Source organism: Helicoverpa armigera, chromosome 11, assembly GCF_030705265.1.
Source record: "Helicoverpa armigera isolate CAAS_96S chromosome 11, ASM3070526v1, whole genome shotgun sequence".
NCBI classification, from domain to species: domain Eukaryota; kingdom Metazoa; phylum Arthropoda; class Insecta; order Lepidoptera; family Noctuidae; genus Helicoverpa; species Helicoverpa armigera.
This window is the reverse complement of record NC_087130.1, coordinates 3,412,184-3,439,233: the sequence shown is the minus strand read 5'-3', so window position 1 is coordinate 3,439,233 and position 27,050 is coordinate 3,412,184. Positions and strand designations below refer to the sequence as shown.

Here is a 27,050-nt window from a genome sequence, read left to right as displayed (position 1 = left end):
ACATACACAGATAAGTTGGATTCAACATCATTTATTTCGTTCGAGCATACCTGCCAAAACGTTTTCCGTCTTACCACAAAAACTTTTAAACGTCAGTTTATGCCTTGTCTAAAAAAATGACAAATTATGACGTTGACATATGGTTCATTTTGCAGCCAAAATTTTATTAGACAAGTGTAAAACAGGGTTTAAAGTTTTTGTAGTAAGGCCCTGTAAGTTTAACGAACTGATTACGGGAAGTTTCCTTATGAGGCTATGTTTCAAATACAACGCTCCTAAATATAAAACAATTGAAACGAAACAAACTGTTATTACCAGCGACGTAACCGGCGAACAAATTCAACGACTATTATAACATCTCGCTCGACACGCGACGATGATAAACTAAAATCGGAAACAACGGACAATGGGGTACTTTCGTATCTCACAAAGCGCCGGCTCTAAAGACATTCCTCAGCATGACAACGCCGCAACATTGAAATATAAATAAAAAATGTTTATTAACGAACGCATTCAGTTGTGAATTCATAGCAGGCACTCGTGATGTCATTTAACGCTTAATTTGATAGCGTATCATGAACGAGACAAGAAAACCGATGAGCTTGATGGAACCCTTGACGAAGCATTTATTAATGAAACAATTCTTGTAATTATGTGTTTCAAAAAGTAAAAATAATTTCTCGATGGAACTCAAAAGCTTGAGGGAACTGAAATGAAAATTCAAGAAATAGCTGGCTTGTTTCGTGAAGTGTATATGATCATATCTTGGGGACTCACGAAGTGCACCTCACATTTCCGCGAAATTCTAAATTTTCTGAATTAAATAGCAAAATCCACAAGAAGCGAATACTAAAGTGGTTAAAGTTTTCGTAATTGGTAGAGAAATGTCAGAAGAGGTTTGCTTAAATGGTTATAGGGCGAGGGCATCGTCCTTATGTGCGTAATGTAGGGACCATATGTTTTAATGCATTCAACGACATTCTATTCAGTTTTCAGCATTTAATCGACGTTGCAGCGACAATCGGAACATTTAGCGATATAACAAGCGACGCACGTGCCCAACTAAGAACGCGAGAGTGGGTGGCGTGATTCTCCGATAACGCATTGAAGGAGAGGACCGATTGATCGGCCGATACTTCTCTACGTCGATTGATCCATGTTGTATTGAAACGTCACTGCTGCGATACAATCTTACCATCGTTAGGGTACCCTCACAGCCTTTTACCAACATCACTTCTGTACGTGGGGAGCCGGCCACATTAGTTATTCAAATATGCGAACTCCGACTATCTGATAGTCGTTTCAACGGGGCTTTCAAGGTATTTTCTTCAATGATACTCGTGAAAAGAGGAATAACAATGCAACTACAATAACTCAAACATGAATAGATGGTATCCGTCAGGAGGAATATGAATATGAAAGAAGAACGTGAATATACTGGGGTCAGAGACGTTCATCTGACATAGATCATATTGTACATTTAAAAGCGTTATACTTGTTGTACATTAAATAAAAAACCACGTGAAAGTCCGTGTGACGAAGCAGGAGGGTGTAAGAGAGTCGCAGGCGCATCCACGGTGAACTCGAATAAAGGCTCGTTACGCGCTCGCGCTCATGAATGATGGATGGCCGTGGCCGATCAGCCAACACGCGGCGCACCAGACTTTCCGAGCGTTTTGCTCCTATTACTGTTCCTGCTCTTTATTCTTTCCTCTATAAGTGCCATAGTTCTGTGCACTACAAAGTGGTCAAGTATAATTTTGATGTCTGGTACGTATCCACGTGATTGACAAGTCCGTGCCGATGGTATCGGTCGTCATAAATAACACCGCCACCGCTAGTTAGTGCACGTTCATTGCTTTATCGCCTTCGTGAGGCGAATGGTACAATATACTAGGTCCGTTCTAAGTGTTTATGCTCGCAATGATATAAGTATTAAAACACGACAGCAACAATTCCGAGAGAACATACGTATGGTGCCTTACTTTTTTGCATTCATTATGGTAAGGCATAACATGGGAACTCACGAAAAAGAAACAATTTTATTATCTTGTCAAGATACCAACGCAATAAATGTGGTAAATAACACGACCACCGGCATTGATGTATTCCGCGAATAAAGAAAACGTTGCCAGATTATTTGTCATCTAACCTGATACCTACATGATATTTGGCAACAGAAACATTTGACTTAAAGCAAACAAACTGATATAACGGCGATAAATATTTTAATACCATGACGGACGATGCTGCGATACGAACATTTCTCAGCGAATACATTGCACGGGACAACGACAAGTGGAATAAATATTGCGATGACAGTGAAAGTAACCAATAGATAGCTGAACGGTGCGCGTAACGTACAGCGTTATAAATTCAATTACGACATTAATAAATATTATAATACATTTGAAATATAAATTATGACATTAAAGAGAGTCAACAGGTTTACACGGATGGCATTTCCCCGTACAATATATTAGGTGGGCACGTCGGACGGCGACCACCGTAGGGCCGGCGCAGACGCAACCGTTACTTCGTGTCCAATAAATTCAAGAACAAACGACAGCAATAAGGAACAGACCGTGTCCAGACATCCATCTGATGTCAGCCGGTGTTCAGACTTATAAAGAGCCGCATCGATACGTCATACGTAAATAGCTGACCGATAAATCAAATTCGGTAACAGTACGCATAGATCGAACGAATAAAATCAAAGGGCTCATATTGTAAATAACATTTACATAATTCAAAAGGAAGACTAGATAGATGGTGGAGCAGAGGAGACGAATGAATGACGCTATCGATATAAATCTTGTTGAAGATTCAGAATTGAAATCAATGCATAAGCAAAAAACATGTGTAAAGAACTACAACTTGGAATTAACGTTCCTGTTATTGAATAATTGGATTTCAAAACATAGGATGGAATATTAAACGTAATGGCCAGCTTCTGCAGCCATCACGTGTAAGTTTATGATAATATTGCAGAACAGCTTTTACAGCCATTAATAAAGTTTTATGATAGTTTTCCTTATTTGGTTTATTGCCGTAATTGACATCATCGTAAGTATTTTTACTGGTGTTTCTTATGAGCCTAGTTGGTTATGTCACATAGTAAATTCAACCTGTTTAATTTATGTCTTATTCTTTTCCTAAATCACTCTTTCTCATTCATATTTAATAGATATGCCCCAGAATATCTGAAATGTCTCTCAAATATTGCACTTGCATAATTCGAAAATACTGACAAGATTGATTAGCATAACAATGATAACTAAGAATAACAATGAATGGCTTATCGTTATCATTTTTATCAAACGTACAATCGAATTTCCAGTAATGTTTGTTGTATTTATTTTCAGTGCAAAATACGTCAGGACATTGTTCATACGATCTGATATAATAACATCAAATGAGAGATAAGTGGATGCGGCAGATGGTCCAGTCCGGATGTTACTCATACACGTACAAAACTTTACATTGATAATAGTGCGAATGGAGCTCTCAATAATTACAATTGAAGACTTCCCGTCGGTCGAGTCGACTCATAAATTGAATAAATCAAATGCATTTGATATTAATGGAATCATGAGTATGGATCTATGTTCGCTTGCAATTAAAAGCTAACACATAGACATTAGAATTCATGATGCTTATGGGTTTTGCAGACAAGATGTTTTCTATCCTTAGAGAAGGTAACGTTTTTTTGACATTTCGATGGCATCATGGAAAGCAATGTTGATAATAGATGCAATATAACGAAGAACAATAACTATCTCTTCCGCGTTACCTGTTCCAATACTCATACGTCATATACCCGTAGGTATATAACCTATACCACGAAAATGGAAACCACTTCCAGCAGATCAACTTCTCTTGATTTATGTCTCTATCATATCTGTCATTCTCCAAATACCATACAAAGTCAAATAACGGCACCCACTTGATATTACACTAAAGCCTAGGCTATAAAGGCAACAAATAGTATAGAATCAGCATCACATTAAGACGGGTGAGGCAAGGAATCTGAGATCGACGCTCGAGATCCAAACGTATAAAGTCACGTCAGGGCTATTAGTAAAACGGCTAAGGACTTCAAGACATGCAAAACCACACGCGAAGTACATTGCAAGCCATGTTCTTATTAGAATGAAGCTGTGGATAAGTTTTTCAATTTAGTCACCTCAGAGTGTCAACTTAATTACGGCTCAATTTTCAAAATCCCCAAAAACAATTCATACTTTTCAGTGACTGTGAAAAAAACTGTTCTTAAGACCCACGTTTTTTGTAAGTATCCACTGCACACCACGCAACACATCGATGTAATTTTTGCGGACAGGTAGGCTTTGCCCCTTTTCTGTATCATCAAAACAATAAATATATCAGAAATCATGACAAAGCAAGGTCACAGTAGAGCCTGACATCGCACCAATAACTTAACCCCCGCGTTCCGAGTCAAGAGGTGCACATTATTGCCTATTAGCGGTCATAAAACTCATAGAGTGCACGCGCCGACCCAGACGCTACTCCCACGCATCGCACACGACAAAACGTCACTAATGTAGTTCAATTCATGGTTATGGAACTTGCTTATGACAATTTTGTTATGCTAACAGTCCGTTTTCTCGTGTAAAGGAGTAAAGAAGGTGTATTTCTCCGTTTTGCACAAGGACCAAGACCAATTCTGGTCCTTTGAGACGATGTGGTTCAGTTTTGGGTCCTTTTTTCTGTAAAGTGAGTATTTGACAAAAACTCTCACCTTCTTTGGAAAACAAGCTAAACCAAAAACAAATTCTAACCAATCCAGAATTGATGCCACTCACCCGTCCATCTTGGCCTAGTTCTGGCGTACATGCAAAAAATATGCTTTTGCCTTCCTTATACGGAAAAGCACACGGTTCAATGAATACTATATTATTCAATGCAGACATATACGGCAACTTTTACCTTTCAGTGCAAGTTGTAAGTGTTACTGTGCTGTGACTAGACGATGTCTCAGCCAATTTATCACTGTTTATATGTGCGGTTTGTTATTTATCTCTATTTCTTATAGCCTTATCGGGGTTGGGATAGCTTTACTACACTCGTTACAACTGGGCTTAGTAGTAGAAAGCCGAAAATCTGTTACACAGAGATTCCCTCTCCTCAGCATTCAGTTGGCTATTATTGATGCTCATAAACTCTTGTATTAACAACTTGTAGTAGCGCCTAACGACAGATTTACGCAGCGTTATGGACAAAAGGAGATGGTGTACCCACGCTAATCTTTTCGCGATCGCTGATGTAAAATACTTTTATACAACTTTTGCAATATTTAATTAAACATCATCTATGTTTGTTTAAGGGCAAATAAATTCTATAATTATTTTAGTTTTTCTTCATTAGGAGTCTCCAAACTGTTGACTCGTTGTTTTCATCCGATTTGTAAATTATTACAGCACACCTGCTATTCTTATCAAAAATGCATTATTTAAATAAGCGTATAAACCAGAATAATATCATATCTTCAAAATGGGAAAATGTAGAGCGTCGTGACATATTCATAGAAGCTGATTATCATAAACGATAATTTACACAATATAAAAATACCAATAAAATCCTACATCCTACATTTCAAACACATAAATCATAAGAAACAAATTCTGAGCAACAATTTCTAATTTACAAGTCAATATAAAATCGATAAAGCTAAATTTTATTGAAAAATTCCGTCGAACTTATCTGATTAGCATTAACGTCTGCTTCCGAATTCATAAGAGAGGAATTTACATGTTTTCTAGCGGTTCTAGGATTCAATGTGTTTTGGCGTGTTATTGTATAATAAACAATGATGTATTCCGTCGCCGTAGACTTGTCATAGTTTCCACACATATCTTTTGGGACATCGTCAACATATTACACTTAATGATTGCCTTCGTACCAACCTTACATGAGTAGGTACTTTGACCGTCGTATGTACTATAATTTCGTCATCGACTGTCCCATTTAAAAGGAACGCTTGTAAACAATCGAATTTAATTATCTATAGTTTCTTTATGATCCATTAATTATCGTGAACCTGTCTAACAAATGGTAAATGTAACTTTTTGCTAAACCTTTTTTACTCTCAAAGTATACAACTTATGATACAAAAAATGTGATCCTACGGGACGCGTCAAGTACAAAAAGAATAGAGGCGTGAAAGTTTCCTTTGAAATCTGAAAAGGCGGCATTTGGCGCGTGCGTATAAGGCTCTAGCTCCGCCCACAATGAAGCAACAAGTAAAAAGTTTAGAACTCCAAGTTGATTAAACTTCTTGAAAATAATAAAACGCTATCAGTAAACACAACACGCCTCATAACCATCGTTATCATTCTTTAAAAAGTCCATACAATTTGTTTCTCTTATCATATAAGAAAGACTATTCTGAATACACACAACCATTTATCGGACCGTCTTGACAGATAACTTACACGTTCTTTGAAAAAAAGTATCGTTAGTACAAAAAAAAAACAAAATAGACCAAAAAACACAATCACAAAGATAAAGATTAACTAGCAACAAAAACTTACAGTCTCTCGGGGAAAATACGTCTTCTGTGGCGGAAGAGCTGAAAAAACTTGAAACGCAAACACCAAAAAGTTATTCACACAGCACTCAGTTCATAAACACCGCACGTAAAAACATGAGACATGCGATAAAAGCGTCAAGCGTGCGCACTCGATGACGTCTCAACGTGGAATGGTATCTTGATGATGGTGAAGCGAAAGACCGGGGTGCGGCGAGGAGTGCGGGACTCGAGGCGGGGTGGGCGTGGCTTCGCAGGTGTATCAACTCGAACCATGATATATGCGCATGTTAACACTTGGTACGAACACGCCTCACTGTCACGTATGGAGCCGAATTGTCGGACCAATTTTTAATTGTTTATTTGAAGGCGAAAGTGTAATACACCCGAGGACTCATTAATAATATAAGTCTCGACAGTTTCGTTTTTAAGTGCCCGGTGTCAAGCGTTGCTGACACTTTGATGGCAGAAGAGATGAAGTCTTTAAGATAAGACCAATAGTGATTATATTATTTCATCCCACTTTGAATTGCTGTTGTTATCTATACCGTTTTTGTCATTACACTGACGGACATGACACTTACTATTAACGGACAATTAAATATTTAATCGTTTTTTGCACCAAGACATCTTTGGATATCTCTTGTTATCAAAAATTCATACGCAATAATATTTACAAATGAGAATTTAACCTTGCGAGAAGTTCGGATCTTAGCAACAAGTGCAGAATATCCAAGATAGTAGGGCCTTAGTTCCGCAACAAAATTGCACAATTCAAAAGAAGGCTGGCATAAAAACTAACAGATACTACAAACCAACCCACTTATAATTACAGTAACCTTCAAGCGCGATTTCTTTAACTCGCAGGATCGCTCGTGTAAACAGCGCGTTGGCATTATCGGGCCGCAATTGCAAACCAGTGGTGAACTATAATTCTTGTTGACGTCTTAATAACAAGCATCCCTTCCGTCAGACCGGCCCGAGATTTATCACCACCGCGAACGTTCACAGCTCAACTGTCAAAACCCTTATCATCATCACTATAAAGCACATAATCCTTTACCTCAACCCACTTCATATATAACAAATCAGTAATACAATCATATTAGAAATTAATGCTAAATTCAGAAACTTAATTAAAGTAGCCATAGCCAGTAATTACCCTATTTTGAATTATTTTAATTGGTTTCCTTTAGCAGGTGGCTGTAAAATCGCTTTCTGTGCACTATAAACTTTGTGCCGCCCTTTAGGGCTCGATAACCATTACTACATACTACATACAGTACTACCGCTGAATACGTTGACATGTATTTAACTTTACATAGATTATATGCACATAAACATCTATACCTACATATGGAGAGCTCGTAGCAACAAACCTGTGTGTACTGTATGTATCCTGCATAAATACGTTATAATGTCAAAAAAAAATCGAATAGACCTTTGCAGGCTCCCTAACAAATTGACTGGTTTTACGGGTCCAAAGAATTCGTATGGAAAAGAACTGGCAAAAATATGCAACATAAATGAGGTAAACAAGCAATGAGGTACTTGTATAACAAGTGACATTAAAGATATCGGAAAAACCAAAGGGGCAAGAAGTAAAATATTTCCGTTTTCTTTTTAAAAATTTTTATAAGGAGGATAATAAGTCCCTCATCCTCCAATTTTTCAAACTGTAACCTTCAAAGTCATTAAAACAGCTGCTAACACGTAAACGGGCGCGAAGTTGGTACTCGCATAATTGCGGACTCGTTCGTACCTCGCTTAATTAACTCATAACTCAAACTCGCACTTATCGCGAGCTGCATTGAGCAATCGCCCAGAGTCGTTCGAGAGCCAAATGCGATAAATAAAAGAATCGTATCGAATGTATCCATATTCAAATGTTTTATGGGTACAGTTATCAATACAGCAGATCTAGATTAAATTGAAAAACAAGAATTTGGAAATCTGTAATAACAGATTATGTCCTAATTAAAACAAACACGCTAATGCATAACAGGGTCTTTAAAATAGGAGAAAATTGTGGCGATTAGCTGGTATCTAAGAACTCAATCCAAAGCCAAAATTTTTAAGATTAAAGACGCTGACGTAGAATAAATAAAAAAAAAAACATACAACAAACGAGTTTGTCCTGATGCAAATATGTGCCAAAACTTACAAACAAAAACATGCTTAGCAACAATCAATATTAAAATAATTCTAATAATATAACACAACCTTGACTCCACATGCAAATCATGCCTTATTTAAAACATAAACGACAATTACTAACATTCTAAACACACATTATAATCACACATAGACAATCGTGAAAGGTTGCACGTAAATAATCAGCTGATCCGGTGATTTAAATACCAAACAATGGTACATACAGACATTAAATCTTGCAGTTTCACAATCCAGCCAAAGAAGCCTGAGACAATAACGGCCTAAACAATGTAAACTATATTGACATTTGAGAAATAATATTTATTTAAGAACATACTAACGAGTACTGCTACAATAACACTGGTGTAATTCTAACAATTTTGTGTATTGCAAATGATGAGAACCTCAATTTTCGTAATACTCCTTTGTGCACAAGAAGCTACTCATGCAAGATTACCCGCAACAATAATCAACCCAATGAATGCAAACCAATCTCAGGAACACATACCTAAATATTACATCACGTCTTAAAATGTAAAAATACCAATAAAAATTATTTACGTCCAATTTGTGACTACCAAACCCACAAATTATACAATCAATAAATCACTTTGATATGTACAAATTATCGCCAAAGATTTCACTTCGATTAATAATTATTTCGTTTTCACTGTGATTATTGCTATTAATAGTTATTTATATGTAAACGTCGCACGCGCAGATAGATGGTAATGACCGGCTGCGCCAACGCATCGCGCAGGTGCAATCATACAGTGTAGCGCTAGGCGTGGCGCGGTTGATTGATACTACCTAAATTTTATTCTCCGCTCAACATCAAAATAAAAATGATCACCGTGCCCTACATACATGTTCATTTTTATTCTAATGCGGTGAAATATCTATTCCTATTATTGAATTAGACTTAACACAACTAATAGATGTTGAGAAATCTATGTCCAAGTTTGGTGTCATGTACAAATTATTTTAAAGTACGGTGACATAAATCAAACGGAATAGCTTTATTATTAAGTTAATCAGCTTACACGCGCATACAATTTCCCATATTTCTCTTTCCAATACAATACGAAAACAATTTTATTAGATAGTTCGCTTGACACCGAGGCGGCTCTCAAGAAGATATAAAGATAAGCATCGCATAACTATTATGGATTTCTTAACTTTCCAGCTTCATCTGCGTCTATATGGCGCACAATTACATCGGCATAATATATTGAAATGAAAGCGCGTGCGCGCCCATTCGCAGTGAGAGACCGGCCGTACCCAGAAGTAGTATCACGCAACGCCGTTTATAATTCAACAACAATAAACAGATAGTTAATTGCGATGCTGTCACGGGCGCAGTATATGGTAATGAGGCGTAGGGATCGCGGCTGCATGGACAATATCTCTCGACGGTGAAAGGTAAGTTGACGTCGGCGCAAACGGCGACAGAAGGCGTGGAACGACAAGGGATAGTGTTCCATCATCAGTCATTGATAGAAATATAAATTTGTTATATGTACACACATATAACAAATTTATATTTCGACAGTAAATATCAAGGAAGGGAAGAGTAGTATAAGAAGCACTGAATCCTTGTAGATAAGATCAGCTATAAAAAAGTATATTTTTTAAAATAGAACGTTCATCTAATATAATGTGGTAAAAAGGCAAAGACAAGTGCAAAAGTTCACCAAAGAAAACAACCCAAAACCATTCCATCAATCAGTTCAATCCTCAATACGATAAAAAATAAAAGCTAGACACTCACACATGAGCCCAACACACTCCCGCTTGAACGAACCAACTTGCACCAAACAGGCATAGTGTTTGCTTAGCCCATGGCCCGTGTCGGTGAGATAGGTGGTGTACATGCGCTTTCAGGTACGCCCGCCACAATCTGAGTAGCTGACACCAATAGGTTTTTATCAGCACCCATCGGGGTTATGAGAAAGTTATCGAGTGAAGCTGCTTGGTATTAGGGCTAGAGGATGCACTTGTTGCTAGCTTGGCTTTACGTGTGCAAATTCAATTGGATGAGGTTTTACTTGGATCTATTTGAAGATAGAATGAGTTTTTGCTTTTAAGGTTCTGTATTGGTTCTTGAATAAATGGGTATGGAGGTATGTCGTTAATTAGACATCTCTTCTGTGTCATTATTTATCTGGACCATAATGTATAAAAGGCATCTATAGATTATTCAACTGTGGTTACTAGTAAGTCCACTGACATAAATAAGTAATGCAACTTAGGAAAGCAATTGACCGAGATAGTAGGGCAGCTAAGTATAATTTACGAGAAAATAAATTGTACATATGATAGTAAACATATCACGTAACTCAAAGACAATATGACACCGATATAATGAGACAATGTATAAACGTTGATATATTGGATAAAACTAGCCAGGAAGGAGTAAATCAAACTTAAGTACACCATAAAATCACTAATAACGCCCTATCTAGGCATCTCAGTAATAGTAGCTTCAATGCAGACAATTACCAGTCGCATGATTAATTATTTCCTTATTTACTTTGAGAACAAAAACAAGCTCAAACGCGAATTAGATGAGTTTATTATAAGACCTTGGACTACTAATAACTGGTTGAAGACAAATTAAATGTCAACTTAATTGATGCTTGCAGTCTATCAGGCACTTCTTAGATGTCAAGCGATTTTTTCAAAAGGTTAGGTTATTTAAAGACTCATATTATATTTCTGTAATACCTCTATAATATGAGTTAACAGTAAATTCAGTAAACTGAGTGTGAGTACAGTAAATTTCTGTAATTTACTGTGAAATTTTCATAAACTGACATTTGAGGTTTTACATTATCGATTTAGTATCAAGGAGATCACGCATTAGCTGAAAGAGACCCGCTTTGATCCATGAAGAAATTGAAAAAGATCATGATTGTTCCAAGTCTTTACAGAAAAAATTACCAATCAATCACAGACAAAATGCCATTCCAATTAAACAAAAACCCTTCAGTCATTTATTTTCTTCTCAACTGGCAAAAGTTATTTTCACTGCGCAAAACATCTCGACGAAGTCGTTTTCATTCCCAAGCTTTTATAACTGAATGAATTTTCTATATAGACCGGCTCGTGAAACGAGGACGAAGCCTTAACGATCTAAAATCACAGTGTTGAGCTTCAGCGACATTTACAGCACATTATGTACCTATCACATAGTGTTGTGCACGGCATCTAGTAACGAGTTAACGAATAGAATTACGATCTAATTATACAAATGCCGGTTGAGATCGCGTTGTAAATGTCATTTCACACTTAGAGGCTAAGGCGGTTCGGTTCTCACGATATGCTTGCTTTGCTGTTTCCGCGATTAGTCGAGTTACCACGGACAACGATATAGGGCTAATTTTACGAGTACTGCTTGTGTAAGCTGGCTCTAATGAGCAGACATTGTGGTAAGTGCGGCCCGAGTAGACGCGACCACTTGAATCTTTACGTATTGAATCCATTTTATATTCGTTAGTAGGATGTATGTTGACGATATGGCGAAAGTTGCAGGAAATTATTTAACTGATTTGAGGAATCTTACATTTCTCGACTTGATTGTCGGTTTAAAATACGTACTTGATTAAAACCTTTCATGAATAGACGCAACACTTCACGGCAAGCTTACAACGCGCTACTGATTTTCGGAAACAGATCCTTAGACCCATTAAGTAATAGGTTGAAATGAAGCAACTACAACGATATTTCCCACGCAGTGAAAGAAAAGCCGCAAGTAAGTACCATACATTGTAACTTTCGTAGAAACTGCACAAACGCTGGCAGCAATTCCTCTTGCTACTTTTTGCGAGTTCTACTTACACCCTAGGGGAACAGCTAGTTACAAACACGCACGATACCAATAAGAACGTATCAACGAGTTACAATTTAGCTGCGATCGATAACCAAAGTCTCAGTTACAGGGAGTCGTGTAAAGGTCAACGCATACACGACTGCCGTGTGTAAAATAATTCGTATTCGAAATCGGAGTGCGGAGAAACAAGAATCGCTGCGAAGTTTACGAACAACTGGATCCCGGCGGTTGTGATAAGTAGGATTTATGTTAGAACTGCGCCGGCCGTGTTGTATTATCAATAACATAAAGTAGAGTAAGCTGATCTAGAGGGATCTGGGCGCTCCAGCTACTTGCTATTTTAGTGCACTCAAACTAATAGGATCATATTTGGAGACCAAAAAAATGCGTTTACGTAAATCCAATCAACAGAATTGAAACCTGCACATAATTATAAATAAACCATGTAACTCTCCAAGAAAATTACTTTCAAGATTTTAACAAAATAAAACAACATAGATATAGATCAATAAATTCCAGCCCAAGATGTGCTAGAATGGGAAAATAAAATAGAATCTTGAAAAACGGTAGCGAAGAAAAAGGCCAGCGCATTGCTGCAAAAAGAGTAATTTCACCCCTTCTTTATGGAGAGCCTACAGCGACACAAGGCATTCGCACATATTTAACAGCTACAAACACTTCTTATCTGACGATGTCGCAAGCGAAAGTAGCTAGTTTGCCCTTAAACGTTTTGTAAAGAGTTATTAATATGGACGGCTAGGTGTGGCGTTCGGCTGAATGTGAAGCTTGAAAGATTTAATACCGACTTGAAATGTTCGATCTTTGGCAAGGCTTGATAAGTATTTTGCATATCTCCCGTCTTTAGTACTTGGGTCGAAAATACTACTTTCGAATAAATTTCAGGTTGTTATTCCTTCTTATCAAAAAGTGGTTTCCACACTTAATTTTTATCTAAATCGGAAATAAACTTGAAAGTGATTTTCGATAGAACTATCGAAATCTAGATACCGTCGTCGGTCGGTATCACATGGAAATCGCAAAAATACTCAATTTATTTATACGCATATGCGTGCTGAAAACATCTATAAGATAAGGATAAAAGCAAACCATCGTTACAGGACTGAATAGACTCTTCCAACATTTTATTACATCGATACTCCACGATGATTATTGGCGTATATCGAAGATGCAAACGATAATAGACACACGTTTCAAAACTAATGTTATTATGCATCGAACATTTCAATACAAATTATCATTGAAAACGCCACGAACAAAAAGCGTGAGGCATCCAATTTCACGGGCACTAAATAAAATTAGCATCAACTTGACAGAATAACAAAGCGGTCTCAATAATTCGCACAGAACGAGCAAAGCGAACGTATGGACACACCCCATTAATCACAACACACCCAATATACTTACACTCAATAATTTAATGAAAGTATAAATTACAAAAGCACAGAATTCAATGCAGCTAATATGCAATAATTGCCATAACCATCGGCGTTAGACAGTGTCCGTAGGCGCAACGTGCAATCAAGAAAGAATGGTGCGTTAACATTTCTCTTAGAACGCAATTACAATTCAATTTTCTGTGAAGTACTAAACCATGTAATAAGAAGGCTATCGGCACAGGTAAGAAGAATAATGGCAGTGGCTGAAAGGTGGGCGATTAAATCAAAGGTGATTGTTGTCGCACCGTCAAGACAGTCATTGCTGTCTCCAAGTTTATTACCAACTAAGCTGCATAATCAAATTCGTCCATCGTAGCAGCAAAGTAAACAAGCTTTAAAATTGCAAGATGAACATAACGGGACGTGGTCGTTCTGTTCGCGTCGCGTTCGCTTGCGTCTCAGATAAGATTCGCGAAGTCCGACTCGCGCCTATTGAGGGTCGTTACGAGACGCTGGCGCGAGATGATCGATAATAATGGTAATTTCGCTTGGAACACGTGTAGCATCGCTCGTCGGCGCGATCGCGATCGCTGCATACCTACCCTATTAGGACGTGCTAAAGGCAGACTAGATGACAGAATTGGCTTGCAAACTGTTCTTATCGCTTGGGAATTTCTAACTCATTGTTTGTACATTGACGATGACCAATAAAATAAAAATATCCGCGTATTAATCCTAGTGTGTCCGTTTTATCAGATTTGTACACAGACGTTTATTAGAAGTACAAACCCTCAACTCGGTGCAAACGGCTATCTGCATCCCAATTACAATAAACAGAACAGAATTACTCCTAACAGAGATGCAAGCCACCCGGTGTCTCGTGTTAGGCATTGAGATATGGATACGGCTCGCGTCACAGATACCCATTGAGAAGACGACACAAGGGGCTTTGCCGAGCAAACTGTGTGTATTTATGGGACGTCCAGCCTTCCCGGAGACTATAATGGCAACACAATATCACAATACGGGCATAGATTTATGCCCGGGCGCATCGCGTTCTCGCACGCGGAAATCCCATAGTTATTTACCGGTTGCGAGTTAAGTGCGGCAGATTTATCGGTGGTGCGCTCGCGCCGGGCCGACCGACGATCTCGTTTCCGTGCGTCCCGTCCGCGTCCGCGCAAGTGCACTATGATAAATACCGCCCTGCTCTATGATACCACTATATCACGGCTTAAGGGAAATTTAAGCGCACTCAGCATAATTGCGGCAGAAGGATTGCGTGTAATTGTGGTGCACCAAGGTTACTGGGCCTGCCATCGTTATGCATCTGCGTAGCGTCCTTGATGAGCGATCGTGACCATCTTGTCTTAACATCATGTTGTTACCATTCATGGTGGCCATATTTACTAACTGTATCCTAGATCTTATATTCCGCTACATATGTGAACTCTTGATAAGTTAATGATCTTTTTAATTTTATTGAAACAGTAAATCTGACGCCAGGATCAATCGTACTAACACTTCCGAGAAGTGAAGCCAGCAATTAATTTGTAATTTGAATAGACTTCGCAGAAACACTTTCAACACTAATGATGCCGGATTTGTCCTTTTGATGTTATTTTTACACCAGGAAATAGGCGAGCTAAAATTTCCATTACAGTGATGTCAGCCCACAAAGGGTACACGTATAGCCAGCTTCGACGTTGTATTATTACGGTCCCGTGTGAAATTACACTCGGTCATTTGTCAAGAGCGAAGGAGGCGCTAGCTAGACTTGGTGTTCCACGGTTATTAATTTCATTAGCCCGTTCTTAATCAAACGCAGACGCGGCGGTGGGTGTGAACGGCACGACGCCTGTCCACCATTACTAATAATATTTACAAGTATCAATGAACACCATGACTTGTTCGCGCGATAGCTCATTTATTTACGTGTCAATGACCCGACTTAGACACCAATTTGGGTTTTCTTAAAACCACCGTACAATTTCGACACGCGATTAAGAAGATTATTACACAGAAAAAGTGTCATAATTGCATGTACATTACAAGAGAGTAAGTAGGATAATTCTGTCAGGAGCCAATTCGCCAGCTCATAATATCAGCTCATAGATCATCTCGACGCTGTGCCGGGACAAGCGGTGAGGCTCAATTGTCGAGATTGGCATAATGACACGCGCCCGGGGCCACCGGCTAACTTATGACCACATTACCGTGACACGCTTGACGCATGTCCAATTATTACATACAATCTGTTTGCTCGTGTAAAATATGAATAAGGCGCCAAGCGACCATTAATAAGAACATATCGTGTGTAGGATGTTAGTCACTTTGAAGGGACGAGATAATGTTGCTTGTAAAATAAATCCTAGACGCGGCACGCCGGGAAACAAATGAACCGACTAAGGGAAAAATATTGCAAAAACTGTTTAAAATATAGCCCACATTGTTACTCGTAACATGAGATATATTAAACCGCTGCTGATGGTGCGGGACTGAATATGTTTTAATTAGAAATAAGATATTGGGCCATCCTAGCTAGAATATTTGAATTTTGCATGCTTTGTCTAAAGCTGTAAAATATTGGAAGCATCTATCAGGCGTTTGATTGGCTATCTGCAACGACGATCGGCAGTTTTCATTTATTCTTGGCTGCGTCGGAAGGGTTCGCGGAAAACAATCATGGAAGATACATCCCTTGAGCGGCCCAATCAGCTGAAACAAATAGCGATCATCCATCTACACGAACAGCCGCGGCTGGAATCTTTAGCTTCTGACACGTTACACCACTTCATTTGTATGTATTCATAATTTAGAAAGATAAAATGGAGAAGTGGCTTCTGTTAATCATTGTAACGAAGTCGATAATCTTCATTATAATTACGATTAATATCCGAGTGTTGCCCAATAACGAGACTGGACAAGTCAGATAACTGATGCGGGTAGTTGACAAAATATTGTTGTTCGCGAGTGGACAGTGCCGGGTCGGTAATCCGACGGGCGGGGGACCTTAATTAATGAACATTACTTAAACCGATTAGCCGTAGACCGCCCGGACAGTGGTCACGGTCTAAGTTTTAGGAGAAACACGGTAGATTGGCGTAACGAATTCGGGAATATGAATGAAAATAAACATGACTCCAAAAATATTTGACACGTCAGCAGTTTTTTTATTAATTACTACAAGTGTTTTTATCTGTTAATAAGCATTTTGGCTTTCACGACTTCGGTGTTTTTAAACTTTTTGAACAAAACTTCTTTGTCTTCATGTAATATTTTCGCACAAATGACCGCAGTCTCTTACATTTTGCGCAGACGCCTTTTTATCTAATAATACGAAGCACTAAACGCCGCAATATATGGGTATGTCACGATTTATCTATTCACCCATTGAGAATTTATACTTTAGGGCTCCAATTAAGTAGGAGGCAAAATATATTACCCATGTTATGGTATTATTTAATTTTAAACAAGCTGTATTGGTGTACTCTTGTACCTGAGATTTACTGTGGACTATGAAATTCACGAAAGGCTGTGGACTTTCCCAACTCTAATTGTTTCTTTTCGATTAGCTAATTGGAACATACAGGGACAGTCTTGATCAAATACAGTGTGTTCGAAGGCTCCGAAGCAAAAGTCATCATAAAAGTAATGATCATTAATCATTAATCAATACATAGATCATTAAAATTTTGCACCACATCTGTAATCAATCACATTAATATCAAATTGTGATTACTCTTATTCCTAGATCATGGTTTCCAAAAGAGTATTGTTTCTCTTCAGACGTTGTATTACTGCTCCACACATTTTCTCTGACACTCCTATTCCATTTAGAGTTACTTGGGGCCTTGTCCACTCAAGGCAGATTAAATGGAGCAATCGATAAACTCATTAATAACTATTACGACTCGCCAAGTTTGTGACTTCATAATTATTTATAGGGTGTTAACAGTTAATTCTTAAAGTCCATCCGTTTAGAATATTAAATGAGTTGATTAAGGTTTACGTAGAACTTTGTTATTAATCGGCTTTCAAATCTTGTTATTTGGTTTGTTGTAATCTTTTGATTAGCTAACGAGGTCTATAAGTAAAATTGTGAAGCAACTAGCTTTTATTTAACTTGGATGATATGAGAACCGTTTTCTATTCTCTTGTGAAAATAATCCATCTTAGGTATGTAGTTCTTTACTAGTGGCTAAACTGGAAACGGCCTGTCAGTATCCATACTTATAATTTTTCCCCTGCTCCTATACGCATTGCACAAACTTTCAACATATAAGTTCTTCCACTTTAAACTCATTTCCTCCATTGCAAACAGGATTCACATTTAGAAAATAAGTATAATAAACGCGACAAGTTTATAACGACATCTTCGTAATAAAGATTTGATTTGATTTTGTAATCTCTACATAAACACTCATTGGCTCCATCCGTGCTCCGTTTTGACCCATCATTACTACCCACGTCTATTAAGAAAAACAATTTTGGAAAAAACAGTTTTAAGCATATAGTTAATGACATAATTAAATAAAACGATAACCTAATCAGGTTGTTTTATATCGTTTTATTAATTTTATGTTGCTTACTGGATTGTAGAGATACTTATATAAATATTTATTTTATTTTATTAAATTCTTTATTTTCCATGACAGTTTACTTGCCCAGAAACATTTTCTTAGTGTAAACGCAGCATAGCACGCGCATCTGTGAGGGTCCAAGTGATCGGTACAAATGACCGATATTCGTCTTTGAGACCTCTCCTATTTCAATATGACGACGAATAAACGCTCATTAATAACAAATATAAAATTGCTGATCTGGATTATGCATCAATATAATAAATAACGGTAGTTTCAAAAAAGGATTTTTCGATAATTATTACATTAATTAAAGTACATTAACCTTATGGAAGTTTAACATTATGAGCTTATAACATCGTCCATAGATCTTAATGAAAATTCGCATATACGATTCAGATTACCACTTTCTATAAGTCACGCTGAAAATGGATACCATATACATACCTATAAACACGATGTACAGATACCTAATAAGCCACTTAAATTAACTACAGCTCGGCAATAAATACACTTTATCTCAAAAATAATAGCTCATTCGTAATCTTAATAACAAATCTACGATACAAATTTTCTCACTGGCCTATTACAAATAATATTGAGATTCAATTAGAACCTATTTCTCTAGTATTAATTGGAGTCGTCTGGTAACCAAGAGAACTAACTTTGAAACCAGAATTTTACTGGAAATGCCATATTCAAAGTACCACAATGAAAATCTGACAATCCTCCAAATGAGTTCCCCAAAACTCTCAAGCAAAGTGCGCCATGAAATGTGTCGGCATTTAGAAAGTTTGTAGAAGTCTCTTCTAGTAAAATAAAGTCAATGTTAAAAAGATTAATGCTGTTCATAATATCGCACGGGCAGATAACCGAGTAGATACCTCAGGGGTGTGTCCGACGGGCGGAGCCGGGGCTAACGTAGACCGCAGAGACAAGAAATAAACAATATCCATTTGTGTTTGTAATATTGAAAACGGGATTAAAATTAAATTCAAAACACTAACGCCAAGTGTAAATAGTAATTACATTATCTTTATTGTTAAAACGCATCTTGAAGGCAAAGTTAAATGCCGTTAAAATTAAATAATTTCACAGAATTTACTGCTTCGTGACTCACACAAAAGTGTTGATCGGGCCAATATATCTGAGGTGTCAAACGTAATATTTATTGAACTTGGTTAGGCATTCGCTGCGCTAGACATTTTTAGGTACGAACGTGACCTAAATCTGAACGTGAAGGTGTGCCTCTAACGTACATGAAACCGCAAGCCCAAACACAATTCACCTCTGCAATACGCAAAGGTCTAAGCAGATGGAAAGAAGCGCAGCGTCGTCACGACCGTACAACCACTCAATTTCTAAAACAAAGCCGGGGCTATACATTATTGTATTAGCCGCTACCGTTACATGCAACTAGAGATCCTGCCCTTACTACCGATCGGCTTTGTTTACGGAACGCTAAGCTATTAACACAATATCGGAATTCAGTAGACACTAATTGGCAAAGATTTTAGAACTAAGCGCTAGTTGCATCGTGTTTGTTTATTCGTAATTATAGCCGCAATATGGATATTTACTTCAGGGTATCTGTTTATCTTCTATTGAACCTACTTCTAATGACTTGAAACTACCGAAATTGAAATTACTAATCAAGAAAGTCTTCACTATCTTATATAATATCTTTCACAGTTCAGCTCTGTAGCACCAGACATTTTGTACATCGACCACTGACCAAACACCGTAGACAATTCGTATTCAATTATTCTTTCTGAAATGTCAAGACTTCAAAAAAGCTATTAAATTAATATGATTGATTTACTTTTACCGTGTCTGCTTCAAGTCATAGACCAGGAAGTGTCAGAAAAATACAAAAATAAACAGACAAGCGTAAAATTAAAGCCAAATGTCATTCACTTGCAGCAAGAAGTTCCTTTCGATCATAATCAGACGTCGCGATCACTCATAGTAGGGGTCTGTAAGTCTTGTATCGGGCGCAAGAAATGGGAACCCGGCTCTTATAAAGACATGTTCGATTTAAAATTCACTCCCTGTACAGCAAAAAATAGGTCTTGGATGCGCGAGCGCACATTATGCAGGCGTGCCGCACGATCCGTGCAACTGAATGTTCCACAGGGAATGTTAGAGTCGGAGACAACGATGCTACAAGCTTCGGTATACTACAATGGGGTGTGTTGAAAAATCGAATCACATGTTCTGTGAACTTTTTGTACAAGCTTAGCTTGAAGTAAGACATTATATTGTAACTCTGGTTTCATCGCTGTTAGGGATGCCTTGAAAGCTTCACTTAAATAATAAAGTACAACACAATATTATTTGATTCAAGACGAAAAAGCTGAAAGATTCCCAAAGAATTGTTTTCAAAAATATGTTTCGAGTTAAATATTTGTAGGTAACAACATAAAAGACAATTGACTGAGTTTAATTAAAGAAATAAATCTACTGCACTTACCGAACAAACATCACGCAGACGCCTGCTTATATCTGAAACAAAACATACTCACTTAAAACACCCATAACACAAAGCAAGCGTCGATACAAAACTTTAATGGCAATTTAATACACGTGAACATGATCGAGGAAGCAATTTCCAAACTAATCTCTATGCAAATATCTTACAACAATAAGGAGAGTTCATTAAATCCCATCGGCGAACACTAATTTTATCTACACGAGATTGGAAACGCATCCCTGGAATTTAGCTCCATAAACCAAAGGCTCTAATAAATTCAGATGACAAATTATCGAAGCAATTTACATCCATTTTAGATTAAACAGCTCTAAATTACTATCGTAAAGATGGCTGTTAAGAATATAGAAACAGAGAGGCAAGGTGGAATCCCTGACATAAAACTGGCGATATTTGTTACCATCATAAAGTATTTTATAAGTCAACAGCGCTCAAGAAACTAGGCAACGCTTAAGAGGAAGCATTTCATGCGATCATCTCCTTATTTACGTGTTTGTTGAGTCTTCAATTTATCACCGACTTTAAAAACTTACTGCTATAAGATGGTACATTATATTCGAGTAATTTTAATCGAAAATCAATTTGACGAAACATGCGTGCTCGTTTAAATTTTAATCTTGAACGTAACCCGCCTTAAAGCAGATTAGATGACAATATTTTACTTGTCACGTCGCGAGCACCGGCAACCTGAATAGAGGTATATCATTTTAGCGGTTTAATTGCATGGAAAAAACGACATTCCAATAGCTTATGGCAAAGCAATCGAGCCATAAATAATGGTTGTGTAATAGAGCAATAAACTATGAGTATTATGCATGATAGTATATGCGCGGGCGCAGGTTGCGGATGCAATTTAATCAATCGTTAGCAGTGCCCTGCAAATAAACAAGAATATTATTGATGATGGATATAAATATGTATGTCAGACGTTTTGATATATTTAGACCTAATTTGTTCACGAATGAATGGAGATAACTGACACGCTTGACATCTTATCATAAATTCCCGTTACTATTAACAAACTTGGTGTAATTGTGAAATGCAATGCATTCGAATAAACGCATGGTTCAATAAATCAAAGCCTGGCGAAACATTGTACGAAATTGAAGCCAGAAGCAAACCAAATACACCGTTGCTTTATTGAGGGGCCTGAGGGCTGGGATTATATTCATTTCCTATTTATTTATTTTATTCAGCCGCTTGGCTACCGCGCGCCACGGTCTCACGACTCAATCTAATAAATAGTACTGGTATTACTGGAAAAGATATTCAGTAATAAGATATCCAGTAGCGCAATATACGCCTATGGTGCTAGCGAACGATAATAGGAAATTATTGACCTCGCTACGCGTATAAAGAAGGGGGAATGCGAACTTCAGCGCACAGTGCAGCGCTAAAAACGTTGTGCCTTCAATAAATAGGAATTACAGAAACCGCAGCTCTGAGGACTTTATTTAAAGCCTTGAGGCTGACTTAGTGGGGGAGTCGGCGCGGAGGATCTATTTGTGTAACAAATTCCACTTAAATCAGTGTACAACACGACTAGAAAGTGTTCCAATGTAACGACAGGCTGTCACGCCACCTCACCGAGACAATGTGGCCAGTGCAACACAATCGAGTATTAATTTAGGAGAAGCCAGCGGCACGGTCACGCAGCCGAGTACCGTTCAGACCTGCGGCTATACGGCGGACAATTGCTGAACTGACTGAATCATTTCTCCTATTTGGAACAGTAGTAATGTCTGTCAGTAGGACATGTATATTTAAATATTTACACATCAACTTTGAGGAAATAATTAGACATAAGTGAAGACTCCCAAGAAAAGGCTTAACTAAAATTTATGTTGATTAGATTAAAATTACAGTGTATCAGATTTAAGTGGGTTCGTAATATACTCCTATAATGTTAACAGGACCAGTTAAACTTTCCTAGAACTACGGAAAGCTAAGCTCACGAACTCGAAGTATCACTTTTGCGCAAAATTCAAATTGCAACGTCTACAAATTTGCATCTGCTTCTAACGACATACATCGACGCCTCTCACGTAGCCTCAGGCTTATAAACAAAATTAACGTCTACCTTGAGCACCTTTCAAAATGGTAGACTGACAAAGGCTACGAGTAAAATTTTGTGGAATAAATGTGCAGAGACGAATCGCTTAATGTGAACACACGTAGCATTGTCTTAGCACATTATTACTGGATCATAAACGCGTCGCCTTCCCGCCTGCTTTATGGTCAGAGCGGGACTCACGATGGCAATTTCATAGGACATTTACCGGTGAAAGCCCGGGACGATTTGTAGGGCTCAGGGCGATAACTAAGTGGCCGACTGCCAGTAAAAACGGTGATGTGTCGCTAAAACAATTTGCAGTAACGCGAACTTTGTACGCGAATACTGCCGACCGGGTGCAATGGAATATACAGCAAATCTTTTATCAATTAATTCTCTAACAACTACGTATCTGTGATGATGAATGAATCAGTGAGTGAATAAACTGAACGCGAAGAGTAAATAAAATAAACGATAATTCATAAACATACAATCATATATCTTAACCCAATTATGAATACAACATTTATCAAATACATCCATGTTTTAATAATCAGATGAAGTTCGCCGCCTTTCGAGTGTGTTATTTGAAATCCCTACAATTATTTTGTGCTTAGCGCCAACTGTAATCAATCAAGTTTGTATATTAATATACTCATAGGATTATCATTATAAATCCAAATGGATACGACTACCATTTTCGGAGGTCGACTTAGGGACATATTTACGGCATGTTTCCTTTCTAAGCAACGTTATTTAAAGTTGAAAGGAAGGATATCGAATCGATTTACATAATTAACATTAACATCAGTATTTTTAAAACTAACTTTGTATGCAAATGAGTGTGTCATTTAAATGCAGCTGGGTTCGTGTTTTTGTTGATTTCTAACACAATACCTGCGTTAAGTTGCTTTGAATAAAATCTTTGTATTTAAAACAAAGTGATACTAAATACTCTAACAAAATGTGCATATAAAATATCCTTGGGGCTGTAAGGAACACCGTGCGTTAATAAAAACAAACATGCATTGTATCGGGAGGATCTAAACAATCCCACAATACAAACTGAGGAGGCCGAATTACAGCACAAATTCGCTGCAAGCAAGTTTATGTGAGCGCATCCACCGTACTATAATTACGGCCTATCAATGCGGTACTGGTTTATTGAAAGCCTGCTTGAGGGGCGGGGGATATTAAGATGATGGCCGGCTTGTAATTTGATGGATTAAGGAACACACCCGCGGGCCTAACAACGTGTAATGACGGTCGCCTAAAAACGTCTTGATCGTACCTACATGCTCGAGTGTACACTATTAGTTCTGAGGAATGCGGAATCCAAGGAATTCGTGTTTATGCTGCTTGTGGAACCGTACTCATCAATTCAATAGCAAATTGTTTATTTTAGCCATGTCCCTGCATATGACTATTGATTGTAAAAACCTTGAATGGTTCGTTTGTCATAGAAAATTCTTTAGTTATGCATCGGATTACAATAACTTGAATGGATTCGAAAATCCTTTATTTAATTTTAATGGTTACTATCAATTACCTTCGATGGCTAACGACACTTTATATGGTCTAAGTCTAGATTTTCTACGATCTCAAGAAACATTAAATTCAGATTGGCATAAATTGTGCTATAACAGTAAAACTAAGGGTGCGCATATAAGTGGTCAAGTTTTATTATTATTCAAATGCGAATGCACCGGCAGTGTTAATTAAATGTAGCAGTAAATATTTTACTGCTGCAATTTACTGAGTTTGTGGGCAATATTCAAAATTATTTATCGTTAGAAATGATAATGTATCAGCATTAGAATTAACAACAATCGTTTTAATGAGCAGAAATAAATTCTTAAAGGGATATAAACACTCAAGACAGTTTAATGACAAGCCTTTTATAGATTTGAGTTTGCTAAGGAAGAAAACGGCGACATAAAATTAGTGTTAATGCTCAAAATTAACAAGATTTCGAGGGATACTTCTGTATGACGAAGAAGAATCAAGGAAGATTGACAATGTACCATCACATGCAATGAAATCTGCAAACAAATGCCAGACCTCACAGGCGTGACATTTTTGTCACTGAAATCAACAAAACCCACAATAATGAAGACTTGTCCCTAATATCATTGTAGTTGCAAAACTCCGACAAAAGTAACAATGTTCCCGCAATAGGTTTGAGATCAGTTGACAGTCAGACATGATGTGGCTCGTAGAGGCGTGTCGGCACAGCCCACGTCTCTCGGGGGACAAGTGGAAGCGGCCGTGAGAAATGTAAGGATAATTGTTTTGAAATTATATCCCATCAAATTGTGGATAAAATGCGGCTATTGTTGCCGAGAGAATGTTGCACTTGAGAGATGGGCTGTAAGACAGTAAACTTTAACATGCCAGCTTCCCTGAACATTAGAAACAAACAACTCAGAAATATTAAACATGGTTAACACAATCAGAATGCGAATCCGTGCAAAAATACATCTGTAAATCTGAAATTCCTGTACAGAATCTCAAGTACCGGCGTGTCCTCGCAGCACAACATTAAAATCCAAGCGTCTAGCCAACATCGGTCGATAAATCACCAATGACGTTGTGTAGCGATTAAAATCCGTGTCGTCTGCGCAGAACGTTTAAACAGGCGCGCGACTCGTGAGAACACGCCGTATAAAACGGTAAGCAAACATTCCTCGGACACTATGAAAATTTCAATGGTTTTAATCGCAGCGAAATTGAAATGGCATTAGATTGAGATTTCTGTGCAATAGTTTACAAACCTATGGCTATAAAATGTACCTACATCTTTCATCAGAATTCCAAAACCGCAAACAATGTTTCAAGATCCTTAAATCCCCCTTTTACTTTCCAATTTGTGGCTTTGATTATTTCTACATTTATTTAATGCATATTTAAAACCATTTCGCCGACATTGTTTAGTATCGGTAATAGTATCTAATCTCGGGTTGGAATCATCCCAGCCCAGTTCACTTTCCCCGGTGCATTCCGACGCGCGCCTCAATTGATTTTCCACTGGTAATGCTTTGCTTATAAACTGCGCCACAGACGGGACAAGGCTTGTCGACATCCGTTTGAGATCTTAATGGAGAGAGCCTCGGAGAGCTACTGCTCACGACTATCGGGAATTCTATTCTAATGTCAACACACTTTGTTTGTTAAAAGTTCAAAAACTTTCAAGTGTACACTGCGACTATTCTAATGAGTCTCTGATCTGATCAATCGTATTTTTAGACATTTGATAGCATGTAATTATGTAGTAAAGTTATGTAATTTTGTATAATGAAATTAAGTTTCCATTTCTGGAAAGTAGGAATAGAACGTACTTGAAAGTGATTATACGAGATAGATTTTCTTTAAGTTATTGATCGTATATTATCAATTGAATACTATTGGTTACAGATCGTAAATGTCAACTAGGAGAAAACGGCAGTCGGTAAACAAATTGTAAATACTCGATGGCCCCTTAACCTATCAATACACTATTGCGATCATAGTAATATCTGCGATATTAAAGCGTTTTCCAGGCCAATTATTTCTACCATTAAATATCAAATACACTTAAAAAGATTTCGCATGAAATGGAAATTTTCTTGTTCAGACGGAGAGACAGTTGTGACCTTCTCAATCATGGACACGAGACTAAGCTTTTGCATAATGCTTTTACCCGTGAGTAGTAACAATAAATGTAAAACTGTTTGATTTGTTACTTACAAAATATTGAAATAACACGAAGCATAAATGTCAAAGGATCCAACAGCATCTCTAAATACGGCAACAATTCAAATGTCTCTCTCATAAGAAGCATTTAATATGTTCCTAGCTTTCATCTACCGAAAACCATTTAAGCAACGTTTACCGGTTGTCTCATTATTCGGAGCCATTGTGCCTTCTAGGTTTAGACCAGGCTGGTTGGCCGCTATGGATAGAAGATGGGTCGTGCCGATACCTTAATTGACGAGAACTTGAGTTCCCGAA

The 27,050-nt window shown here is 37.7% G+C and overlaps 1 protein-coding gene across 6 annotated transcripts in view; it reads right to left on the bottom strand.

The window, feature by feature from the left end:
* Window positions 1-27,050, bottom strand: part of LOC110371976 (protein N-terminal asparagine amidohydrolase) — a 61,208-nt gene that overhangs the window by 24,196 nt on the left and 9,962 nt on the right. For 4 of the 6 annotated variants that reach the window (XM_064037088.1, XM_064037089.1, XM_064037087.1 and 1 more), the window contains exon 2: window positions 20,990-21,021. The gene's annotated coding sequence lies outside the window, so the exon portion shown is untranslated. Of the gene's footprint in view, window positions 1-6,554; window positions 6,749-20,989; window positions 21,022-27,050 lie in introns of those variants that run through there. The other 2 variants (XM_064037090.1, XM_064037086.1) reach the window with 2 other exon arrangements.